The sequence below is a fragment of the Hemicordylus capensis genome, chromosome 3 (assembly GCF_027244095.1).
Source record: "Hemicordylus capensis ecotype Gifberg chromosome 3, rHemCap1.1.pri, whole genome shotgun sequence".
NCBI classification, from domain to species: Eukaryota; Metazoa; Chordata; class Lepidosauria; order Squamata; family Cordylidae; genus Hemicordylus; species Hemicordylus capensis.
In genome coordinates this window covers 124,572,988-124,585,755 of record NC_069659.1, presented here as the reverse complement: position 1 = coordinate 124,585,755, position 12,768 = coordinate 124,572,988, and the positions used below count along the sequence as shown (strand labels likewise).

The window sequence follows — 12,768 nt, the reverse complement described above, 5'->3', positions numbered from 1 at the left end:
CAGTGAGTGACTCTGACGGGGATTTGAACTCGGGTCTTTCCAGCCCTAGTCCAACACTCTAACCACTATGCTATGATGACTGTCCAATTGCCCCCACAAAATGACACAAAAAGTTGTTGTTTTTTAAACCCTGGATATAAATTGGGCTACACTCTAACGTGCAATGAAAAACTCAAATCAAGTGTGAAGTGCTCCCTGATAGCTAGCAGGGACATTGAGGTAAATCTGGCCAATATGTGAACACACACCCTCCATTCCGGAGGAGATGTGAGCTAAAAGCCGTGTGTGAAAAATGCCCCATTTATCTTATTGGTTTCAGTTCACTCTGTACAGTAAAAATATCCATAATTTCAGCTTTAGCCATAACTCTCCTTTGGAGATTCACCAAAGCCAAAGAAATGTTCAGAAGTATTGAAAGAACATTGTGGGCTGCCTTGACTATTGCTAAGCTAAGTTTGTGAATGCTTCATAATACTTTCATAATAATAATTAGCACTGGCATTGTGCTTTCGAGTGTTCAAAGTATGGTGCATGTCTAATCTTGTTATCCTTACAGCAACCTTGTAAGGTAAGGAAGTATTATGGTCTCCATACAGCAGATGGGGGCTAAGGCTGAAATGGTACAGGTGGGATTCCAACTGAGGACTTCCAGGTTTGTAACAAAGCCTGCTATCTGTTACACATTACCAGTTACCTGGCATGATATTGTGATCCTGGCTGGATTGGTACTGAAGATTGTCTTTGGCACAGAAACACAGAGGACAACAGCCATTAGGGTAAAGACTTCTTTATTGTACAAAAGTAACTAACAAATTGAACAGGAACTCTCCTTCTGGCCGGGCCCCCACTCCAACCAAGTGCTAGCACCACCTACTGGCTGGAACATGCTGTATAACACTTCCACATAGTCTTGTTTTTCTTACTACTTAGCTGAGAAGTCAGCCGATCGCTGCCGCTCTAGGCAGTGCGGCTCATTTGCCCCAGCCCCCTATGGAGGAGCACGTGACACTGGGAGCTGTCTCCCATTGGTCAGGCGTTCCTCTGGGGGCGGGGCCAGAGCAGGCCTTTGGCCTGCTCGCAGAGGCCCGCCCAGTCCGACTCTTGGAGTTGCACCCTCCCTCCCACCCTAGGATATAGACTGGGCTTGGCTGGTCACCATTATGGGGCCGGGCAGGAATTTGGGGGGCATACACCTGATTGGCAGTTGGTGTGTTCCTTTTTTCGCCTGCCTCAGGCTATATCAGGGGTCATAGTTAGTTAGAAGTGTAGTTGCATGTAATTCACGGGTCACTTTGTCATGTGCTGGCAGGTACAGTGCGGTGGAAAACTGGGGAATAATCGGTGCAGCACCTGAGGTAAGCGTTTGGCTTCAAATAGGAGGCGCTGATCCCCTGAAACTTGTCAGATCGGGGATGCAGCTCAACTCCTACCCTGCTGTTGGTGGCATCCTTCTGTATGGCTGGACAGCATCGGAGGGGTGGCGCTGGCGGCAGGGACCTGACATTAGGTCAGCTGAGAAGGGCGTTCCCGCTTTACGGTGGCCAAGTTGCCTCGAGCCAAGGTGCCAGTGCCCTAGGTTTTAGGGTAAGGCAGCCACATGCGTGGCTGACCTGCGAGGGTCCACACTGTTGGGGGGGTTGAGTGCCAATCCCAGCTGAATGCCTAACAACTCCATTGCAATTGGAAAGTTAAGTGGCCAGTTTCACCAAAATGTATACGTGTCCATGTCTCCTTGGGGTCTGGGTGCAAACACACCTTACGTTGGATTTAAATGCTGCTTCCCACTCTCACCTTTTGGGGTGGGTTTAACATAAACATCCAAAGAATGTGCAATGCAGTTAACACATGCTGTCTTCCATCCAAGGGCTTTTTAAGGGGCATTAGCCATACATGTCATTTAACTTTTACTACTGAAACAATTTACAATATTGCAAAAAAGTATGCTAGTAAATATTGCTGCAAAAAACCCACTAAACATGTGTTGTTTACATTTGGAATTTGACAAATGTGGCAAACTCAAGGACACCTTGCAAAAAGTAATTTGACACAGTGGAACAAATCATTGTGTTTAATTTAAATTGCAATGCAAATTCAAAATGCTATGGCTGCTCGGCACTAGGTCAATTAATTAATCAAATGCTGCTTTAGTTGGTGGAATAAAGCACCTTAACTGGATTGAATATTGATTAACTTTTTTAAAAAAGAGAAACTCATTACTTGGGCAGGTTCTACTGAAACAAGTAAATTTTGTTTAAGAATTCAAGGCAAAATCAAAATAAAATGATACTACTGCTGTATTCTACCAAAGACAACAACAGGGCTCTGTGGTCACTAGAAGTTGACACCTTTACTCATTTTCACTGATATAGAGTCCTTTGAGATTACAGTGTGTTTACAAGGTGGATGTAATTCCTCTGGACTGTCAAACAAATGTCAAACAAATGATGGCATCATTTGAACTTAGAATTAGGCCTTAATAAGCATAGGCTGAAAAGTAAATTATTCTAGTTTAGAATCCCATTGTTTCAGATAAAGCTGTTGTACAATATGACTGGGGAGATTGTGAATGGACAATAGTTTAGCAGGTTCTTTAAACAGGCTGGATAGATTCAAATGGAATATTTTTTGTAGGGGGAAAATGGCAGTTCAGTCTTCAAATAGCAAAACAAAACCAGTTTGGTGAGAAAGCAGAAAAGCAAAAGGTCTTGAGACAGTTCTTTAGTGATGAAGAACTGCAAGGATTTATTTAAAGAAAAGGTTACAAACAATTGTGGGAAAGCCTGCAGCTTACCGTATTTTACAGAGTATAAGACACACTTTTTTCCTCGAAAAATATTCGTCCAAATTCAGGTGCGTCTTATACTCTGGAAAAGGAGGGAGGGCGGAGGGGAAAGCAAAGGCGCGGACGGGCCCTTCTGTGAAAAGCTTGATGCTGTTGCTGCTGCTGCTCCCTGTACCGGCTGCTTCGCCTCTAGCCCCGTCCTCCCCTCTCCACTCGCGCTGCTTGGTCTCATCCGCTCCTCACTCCCTGCTATGTTGGATTGTGCGGCCGGAGCTGGGGAGAAGTTGGAAGTTTAGGGCTTGTTGGGAAAGAGAGGGGGGAGGAGGAGGAAGGGCAAGCAGGGAGGATTCGCTTACCACCTCCCTTCCTCTCTCGCCGGGGCCTGCCGGGAGCGGCCTAGTCAGCCCGCCTGCCGCCCCCCTCCCTGGGCTCCCTCTGGTTGTCGCCCCGATGCTGCTGCAGTGAGGGAGGCTGCTGCGCCACCGCCCTCTGAGGGGACGTGGGGCCCGACCCGGAGACGAGCCCGCGCAGGTGAGCGCCAGCCCGCAGGAGCCACCAGAAGCACAAGAGGAAGTGGAGAAGGAGGTCCCGGGCGGGCCCCGCCGGCAGCCGTGATGAGCAACAACCAGCAGCAGCCGCCGCCACGGTGGGTCACCAACGTGGGCTCGCTGCTGCTGGCAGAAGGAGGGAAAGGACAGAGCGGGGCGCGGTGGGAGGGCTTGGAGGGGAGATGGAGGCGAGAGGAGAAGAAAAGCTCGAAAACTCTGAAAAACTGGGTTAAAATTAAGGTGCGTCTTACAGTCCGTAGCGTCTTATAGTCCGTAAAATACGGTAATTTCAGCTGTAGCTTATGGCTGAAGAGAGAGACCCATATTTAAAACATATTTATCAATGGTTATTAGCCAGGACAGCTAAATAGAATCTCTATGAATATTCTAAACTTCAAATGTAGGAACTAAACGTAGGGCTATGTATTGCATCAGGCCATATGGCGAGTCAATAATAGGAATTGATGCAATGCAAGCCTCATTGGACATCTTTTCATCTAATATGATCCAGCATTATATTGTATCAAGCTATATTGGTGGGGATGAGGGAGCAGTTTACCTAAAACCCAAAGAGACCATATTACTCCTGTTTTAACATAACTACACTGGTTGCCAATATGTTTCTGGACCAAATACATAATGGTAGTTATTACCTATAAAGCCTTCAATGGCTTGAGCCCAGGGTACTTAAGAGAACACCTTCTTTGTCATGAATTCTGTCACCAACTATGAAAGTCAAAGGAAGTTCATTTTTGGTTACTAATGACTTGTCTGATGGTGATTCAATTTTCTGTAGTTTCTCTGTGACTGTGGAATGTACTCTCTATTAAAGTTAGAGCTGCACCATCTCTGATGACATTCAGAAAGGCACTGAAGACACACCTGTTCAGTCAGATTTTTAGTTGGTTTTTAAAATCTGATTATAATTGTGTTAACCGATCTTAATGTTTATAGATATTTTAATCAATTGTAAACTGCCTTGAGACCTAGTTACAGGTGCTATATACATTTGCTAAATAAAACAAAACAAACCCGAGGCAAGCTCTCTTCCATCTTCCGCATGGAAATTAGCTGCCTTTCTGTAGACCTGCCCCACAATCACCAGTTAAAGAAGCAACCTCATGGCTTTGTATCTGTTGCCCAGTGCATTCCCAGGGAAACAAATGGCTACTCTCTGTAACTATAGGGAATGGCTGTCATCCCCCCCGCCCCCCCAGTAATGAACTGATGCAAAGACTCACCATCATTACATTGCTTCCTTACCCAGGGTCAGGGGTGCAGCTTCAGGAGCAACTCTGCACTTAAAGTGTTTTGAAGGGAGAGGAAAGACACTTTGGGGGAGTCATAATATATTTTAGAGTTTGGTGCAAGTCTATAGGGAAAAGGCAGCAAATTAAAGTGCCACCACTTCAGTTGCCTGTGTGGAAGATTCAATATTTCATGCAAGCTCTCTCCATTCCCCTAACAATGCATCCAATTATTATTATTTTTTAAAAAACAACCAATGCCTCAAATCAATCTTGTATCTGCTCAATTTGATGCATCTTCCCAAATGCATTATCAACAGGATGTAATAATTAATGTATTGAATCATAGCTAATTCAGTATTGATACTTTCCTTGGGTCACAGCCCTAGCAAATAGCCAGGAAGGTCTGTTGCCTTCATGTCCTTCTTTTAAGCTTCCCAGAAGCATGTAACAAGCCATAGAAGATTGGACTAGATGGACACTTAGCCTGATCACACAAGGATATTTTTTTGGTTAAAATACTAGGAGCCAGGTCTCATGATCGGTGAGACCCGGTTTGGTGAGCTGAGCGGGGAGGGAGCCCTGGGTGGCTGGATCAGCCGCCCACACGATTGCCAGCTCCGTGACAGAGCCAGTGGGGGCTGGGGGGAGTGGGGGCCGATTGGCCCCCAGAAGCTGCAGCATGCCCTGCTGAGGTTATGCACAGGGCATGCTGGCAAGACCTCTGGAGCCGGGAGGCAGCTTTTTGCCTCCCCTCCAGGGGTCTTCTTGTGAGTGGCCACAGTGTGGAGCCGCGGCTACTCACGATTAAAAAAACTGGGTTTGCAGAGTGCTCGCTCCGCAAACCCAGTTTTAGGGGGAGGGATATTTAGGCGGGTGACCACCTGGGAGCCACCGGGCTTACTTGCGAGCCCGGTGGCTCCCACAATCAGCCAAAATCGGGCTAGGCTCCCCTAGCCCGATTTTGGCTGATCGTGGGAATAGCCCCAACTTTCCATGGTTGAGCAAGGTAAATGAGAGGGTGATCCAGGCAGCTCCAGGCAGTGAGGGAGGAAACTGATTATCTAGATCAGTGTTTCTCAAACTTTTTGGAGTCAAGGACCGCTAAATTCTTCGTGCAGAGTTTCAAGGACCGCTACATTCTTCATGCGCAGTTTCCCGGACCAGCAGTTAGTAAAGGGGTTTCAAGTCTATCTATCTATCTATCTATCTATCTATCTATCTATCTATCTACCAGACTTCTATACTGCCCAAAACTTGCATCTCTGGGCAGTTTAGAATGAAAATAATATAAGCATTAAAATAATTAAATTTGGAATCTTTTGCAAACATGGAATATTAGGGGTTCTTAACCTTGGGTCCCTCAGTTAAACTCCTATAACCCCCAACAACAATGGCATTTGGCCATTATGGCTGGGGATTATGGGAGTAGAAGTCCACCAACGTCTGGGTACCCAAGGTTGAGAACCCCTGACTCTAAAAGCCTGGGTGAACAAATTTGTCTCCAGTATGTCTGGAGTGGAGGTGCTTGTGATTACTCAATGGAGAGGGGATGTTGGGCCATTAGAAAAATTCAAAAGCTACATGGGGCCAATGAAAACAACATACAAGCAAGCCCCACTGATGCAAGAGGGAAACAGCGTTCCCTCTCAAGGCGCCTCGACCATAACAGGCAGCTGGGTTTCAATCAACCAACCTTTGGCTGCAAACAATGAGCATGCAAGAACCAGCAGCCCTTCAAGTGGCGCCCACTGCCATACTTTTTCCTCCATGCCCCCGCACCGCATACAGTTTGAAGCTGTAAAGATAGGGAATAAGATAGCTGTAGGAAGATCTTAGCAGCACATGGAGGCAAGGCACAAGAAGGGTCCCATGCCTCCGTGATACTCTTCCTCTTCCGTGCCATGTGCAAAATTGAGGAAGTGAGTGCCTTGATTTCAGTTGGGGGGGGGGTTGACTCCCAGTCAGGGACCGGCACTCAACCCTTCGGGGACCGGCAGCGGTCCAGGGACCGGTGGTTGAGAAACACTGATCTAGATGGATTTCAAACTGGCTTTTGGGTGAGCAATGGGGTGGAGATTGCGTTGGTTGTTTTGATGGATAATCTCCAATTGACAATTGACATAGGGAGTGTGACTCTGATGGTCCTTTTGGATCTCTCAGTGGCTTTCAATACTATCAACCATAGGAACCATCTTGAGAGGGTTGGGAGTGGAAGGCACTGCTTTGCAGTGGTTCTGCTCCTACCTCTGGCAGATTCCAGATAGTTTCACTTGGAGAAAGTTCTTCTTCAAAACATGAACTTCTATGTGGCACCCCCAGGGCTCCAACTGTCTCTAATGTTCTTTAACATCTACATGAAACCACTTGGACAGATTATCAGGAGATTTGGTACAGGGAGTTATCAGTATGCTGATGACACCCAAATCTATTTCTTCACGTCAATATCATCAGCAAAAGAAGGCATAACCTGCCTAAATGCCTCCTGAAGGTGCTGATGAGCTGGATGATGGATAACAAACTGAAACTGAATTCAAACAAGACAGAGCTACTTATTGTGTGGAAACCATTCTGATCTGCTGCTTCTGGATGGGATCACACTTCCCCAAAAAGAACTGGTGTGCAGTCTGGGATTGCTTCTGGATTCACACCTCTCTGTGGTGTCCCAAGTTGATGTGTTGGCCAGACCTGCTTTCTATCAGCTGTGGCTGATATGCCAGCTGCATCTGTTTCTTGAGATAAACAATCTTAGAATAGTATATGCTGGTAACCTCCAGACCTGACTACTGCAATGCACTCTATGTGGGGGCTGCCTTTGTACATAGTCCAGAAACTGCAGTTAGTACAGAATTTGGCAGTCAGACTGGTCTTCAGATCATTTCAAAGATATCATATTACTCCTATATTAAAATAACTACACTGGCTACCAATACGTTTCTGGGCAAAGTACAAGGTGCTGGTTATAACCTATAAAGCCCTAAACAGCTTAGGCCCAGGGTATTTAGGAGAAGGTCTTCTTCAGTATGACCCCCACCATACTTTGAGATCATCTGAAGAGGTCCGTCTGTAGTTACTATGAGCTCAGCTAGTGACTACATAGGGACGGGCCTTCTCTGTTGCCGCCCCAAGGTTCTGGAAGGTGCTTCCTGCTGAAATAAAACCCTCCCCATCCCTGACAACTTTAAAAAAGTCTCTAAAGACACATTTATTCACCCAAACCTTTAACTAGACTTGTGGCTTTAAATAGTTTTAAGGTTCTAATTTGTTTTATGTTGATGTACACTGCCCAGAGACAGAAGTTTGGGTCAGTGTACAAATAAAATTAATTAAAATTAATTAAAAATAAATATAATACCTCTCTAGGATGTTAAGAACTTCCTCAATCTAGCAAGGATAATCTATACACAAAAGTACATTTCTGCATGCACTGCCTTACTGGGTGCTGTTTGCTGAACAAAAGAATGTTGAACTTCCTTCCAAAACACACAAACACCAGGAACTGGTACCACATGCTTCACACCTTTTGCTGGACTGAAACTTTGCACCTTCACAACAGATTATGAGGTTATTCTCACAACCAGCTTTACCTGGGTTAGAGCAACCCTACCCAGATAGAGCTTCTTTTGATAAGTTTTAAACCCAGGCTAAAAGTGAGCTAGGAGAGCACAGGTGCACCCTCCTACCCTACTCCCCTATCGGGTAGCAACATAGGCTGTTGGCAGCCCATATGACCATAGAGTCTGGCAGGGTGAGTGTCCTGGCCTCTAGAATGGTCACAATGCACTGTACTGCTAGTGCAGTGCATTGCGTCATTACTGGAGTTTGGACCTCTCTCACCACACACCACTCACTGTAGCAGTGATTGTGTGGCCATGTAGCATTGCAAGAGGAGAATCGATAACCAGTCCTGTGGTTAGGAATGCCCCTGCTTCCCACCCACCCCAGCCAGTGTTCCCTGTAAGAGAGTTTCTCAAAAGTTGTGAACTACAATTCCCAGCATTTCCAGCTGCAATGACCTTTGGCCTGGGATTAGGTAGTCAACAACATCTGGGAATCCCTCTTATAGGGAACACTGCCCCCACCTCTCCTGACCCTGAGACTATTGGTTGTGTGAACAATCCTTATATGTCGTGTCAGTACTGAAAGGAAGGAATACAGAACATGAGAGGCTGGTTCCTCCAAATCTGGTAGCAATGTCTCAAAGAAGATAAACAGGAACCCCCTAGTAAACGCTGCAGTATTTGCTAAACTATGTTTGAAACCTGGGAAATCTTCCAAAAGGTAGATCAATAAATTTAAACAAGTGAGCATTCTGCAGAGTAAAAGTTATTAACTTAAACCAGCATTTCTGAAACAATAACACCTTTGCTGAAAACGAGTGCTTTTCTAATACAAAACACTCAATTTAAAGAATATATAATCCAAATCAAGAAAGTGGATAGATGGACTCGTTTGGCTGAAGCTGAAACTTCAGATTTGCTCTGTCAGCTATTTCCTAAAGAAACTTCAAGAAAAGATCTATTCAATTGAATTAGTCTGTATAGTTTCCCCCTCCAACATTCTTATGCATACTGCCTGGTATGTTATCTTACCATAGAGAAGGCGCTCCCAGGCTGCTGGAGATATGTGTGAAATGAGTTCTTGGTGTTGGGAATGCAATGACACAGGAAGACAATGAGGCAGACATTAGTTCCGGGATGGAAAACTTCAATTTTGAGAAGAAAATGTGATAAACTAAGGAAACATATTAGGGTAATATGTTTACCATAGGGTAAATCTATATTATTTAGGTAAACAAATAAAGTCCCCTGCTACCTTTTTAAAAGAGGCACCTTTTTAAAGTGGTGATTATTTTTATTTAACATGAGGAGAACAGCCGGCCCTATCCATCCCCAGCATAGCACTCCTCCAGTGGCTGTTACTGGTGTCTATCTTATGTTTCTTTTTTAGATTGTGAGCCCTTTGGGGACAGGGAGACATTTTATTTATTTACATTTAAGTAAACTACTTTGGGAACTTTTGTGGGAAAGTGATATATAAATATTCCTTTTCAGCGTTGTATCCGTAACCATGTGGGGGGCGGTTATTATCCTCAAAATTTTGATTATTCATCCAAGTAACAGCTGGCATGGATGTTCCAGCTGAGTTGTCCATCTTTGGGAAGGCCTTGATTTTCTTTGCAACACTGAAGCCTAATTCAGATATTATGCTTTTAGAGTGTACAGATGTCTGCACACTAGTACATGTGTTTGTGTGAATGAATATGCATGTGTTCATTTTAAAAGTGAACCTGGGTATAGGCCCTTCAAAAGCATGGTCTGGATGGGAAGTGAACTTCTGTACCTTCATTTAACATAACATGTGAATGACTGAACCAGGGTACAGTCTGTATCTGTGTACACTTGCTGTACAAGTGTTGAGCATAACATGTGAATGGGTGCTAAGTTCCCTCTCAGGAACCTGTTTCCTTACTGGGAGAGGTTTGTGTAAAACCAGATCCCATCAGAATCCCTGCAACTCTCCCTGGTTAACTCCAGCTTCACAGCTTGCTTTTAACTATTCTGATACCACACGGGAATTCCATCATTTTTTCAGCTTCCTCTGTTTTCTCCAAGTCAATATTGGTTCTTCAATCTAAAATTGTGACAATAAAAGGACAGAATTACCAAATAAAAACAATTCAACTCAAACAAGGGCTGAGCCAGAATGATGGGGCATTTCCTCCCCCCATCCAAAATGTTCTCCTCCTTTCTAGCACTTTTGGGGAGCCCATTTGCATCATTTTTGTGAACACCAAAGAGACACTATAATCCCACATTCAGACAGCTCACACTCCCCATCTCTGATATTCAGAGTGGCAGCACTCCATTGCTTCCCAGCACCATTAGCTGCAGAATAACCTGTTGACTACATCAGAATGTCACCAAGGGCAAATGAAACGTATCTGATTGGTTGTTACATCTCTGTTATTAGGAGGAAGAAGGGTTATTTTTCAAACAAAAATGGGGCCAAATCTGCAGCAGATTTGAGCTGCAAACAGCAGTGACTGGTATAAAAATGAAGGGTACTCTGGGGAGTGGGGTTCGGGAAATATTTTTGGGCCTCCCCAAAGTCTCAAGTGTGCATCAAAAATGTCTGATGGAGAATATTTGGCTCTGTTTTCTCCAAAACAGCCCACTATCATCCACTTACAAAATGAGTGTACCATGGGAAAGTGAAAACTTAAATGTACCCACTTCCAAGTCTGTCAAATGAGCATGAAAAATCCCTCTCTGACCCATGTAAATGGCAATCAGGTAGGCTCTTTGTATCTGCTTGTATCAAACAGGTATATAGTAGACTCACACTGGTCTGGAATAGGTGATATATTGGCCTCATTCCTCCCTCCCATCTAAATTCTATGCTATCTCCGTACCTTTGATTTTTAGACTACTGCAACTGAGAATCCTGTAACTGACAATCCCACAAATTCTGATGGGATGTCAGCCTTCCCAGCCTCTTCCATGGCAAATACCCCCTTTGAAAAGGGGACTCTTGGTGGTGAGCAGGGTGCCCATATATCAAATTAGCATCTACTTACCATGTTTGTACAATAATAATGAATAATAATTAACTTTATTTGTTAGCCACCCCATAACAGATTGTTCTCTGGGCGGCTTGTAACACAACATTAAAACATCCAATAAAAACACACAACACATTAAATTGTGACAGACCAAAAGGGGAGAAAGAAAATATACAATACAAAGCAATTTTAAAACTCTTTAAAAAATCAGTTAGAAATCAAATTTAAAAATAAAAATGTATGAACACTGTATACATGATTAGTGTGCAGATTAGGTTATATCTATTAATGCCTCCACTGTATGCCAGTGCCATGACTGATTTCCCTCCAATGTCCCTATTTCCTTTTTGCATCATATATAATATAGTATATAATATAATGATCATGAGTTGGAAAAGGTACCTTCTTCATTAAGATTCTCATTTTTTTTAAAGCTGGTCAGCACCACCAAGGGCAAACATATCTACAGGTGATGAGTGACCAAAAAATCTGTGATACAAATGTGTGAGGATGTGCAAACATTGCAGTAAATGTGCATGTTATTTTTGATGCCCATTCCTCTAATATAGTGGACGTGTCTTAACTAACATGGTAAAAAGCCTCATTTAGGAGCTGGGATGTTCCAGCTGAGAAACCCAGCCAAGTGTGTGCAGGGAGACTGTGCAGCGTGAATTTGTTTGCTATTTGTAAGCAATTCACCAACAAGAAAGAGCGGTCAATGGGCCAAATGAATTGCTCGTTGTGAATTGTTTGCTCAGCTGTCCTTACCAATCTTTTCTTTTTGTCCACAAATCCATTTTAAAACAAAAGAGGCATTGGTTGGGCCATTTTCCACAACAAATGTACGTGACCAAGCATTTCTTTGTCAACTGGGAATTGGCTAGATGTGTTTTAGAGCATAAATATCAATTCTCCAGGCTGAGGAGGATTTTATGCCCTCCTATTAAGCCTCCACCACTGGCTGATACCGGAGACAGATACAAGACTAGATGGACCTGTTCTGTTCCTAAATCTTATGCTGGACACTGTTTTAAGAGGTTGATAGTAAGAGACCTACCAGTCTATTTTTCTTGCAAGCTTTCACTCTGTTCAAGGACATCAGACAGCTGAGATTGCTATGCCACTTCAATACTTTTAGAGGCTCATGTCAAATTCATCATCAGATTCAAGACTCCCATGATGATACCGTGGAATGTATTTTTAGCACAGCATCCAAGAGCAATAAAGGTTTAAGGACATCCATACAGAAATACAAAATCTTTAGAAGCCAGAGTAATTCAGTGTTTTTTCTAGGTTCACACTTCTTTGACAATAATAGACACATCCATTTATTCAGAGTCTCTTAATTTGATTCATTCAAGTTGATCTGGATACCACTTGAGGCCTGCTGTATCAATTTGTCTTTTATTTCAAGTCAGGCAAGTTATTTTTAGCTACTGTCCCTTTTGTGTGTTCAAGTTTCTTCTCACTTATTTACATACTGTGGTGTTGTTGATTAATCCATTCCTTCATCCAGGCCAGCTTTTGAATGGGGCTTTAGTTACTTTTATCCCAGTCCTGGAGCAGAGGCGGGGCTAACAAAACAGCCAGCAGCAAGAGCACAGAAAAAAAGTCTGCACTTGCCTC

At 43.8% G+C, this 12,768-nt stretch overlaps 1 long non-coding RNA gene across 1 annotated transcript in view; it reads left to right on the top strand.

The window, feature by feature from the left end:
- The first annotated feature begins 1,138 nt into the window (after positions 1 to 1,138).
- Positions 1,139 to 12,768, top strand: part of LOC128351720 (uncharacterized) — a 33,471-nt gene continuing 21,841 nt past the window's right edge. The window contains exon 1 of the long non-coding RNA XR_008320005.1: positions 1,139 to 1,355. This is a non-coding gene — a long non-coding RNA (uncharacterized LOC128351720). The remainder of the gene's footprint in view (positions 1,356 to 12,768) is intronic.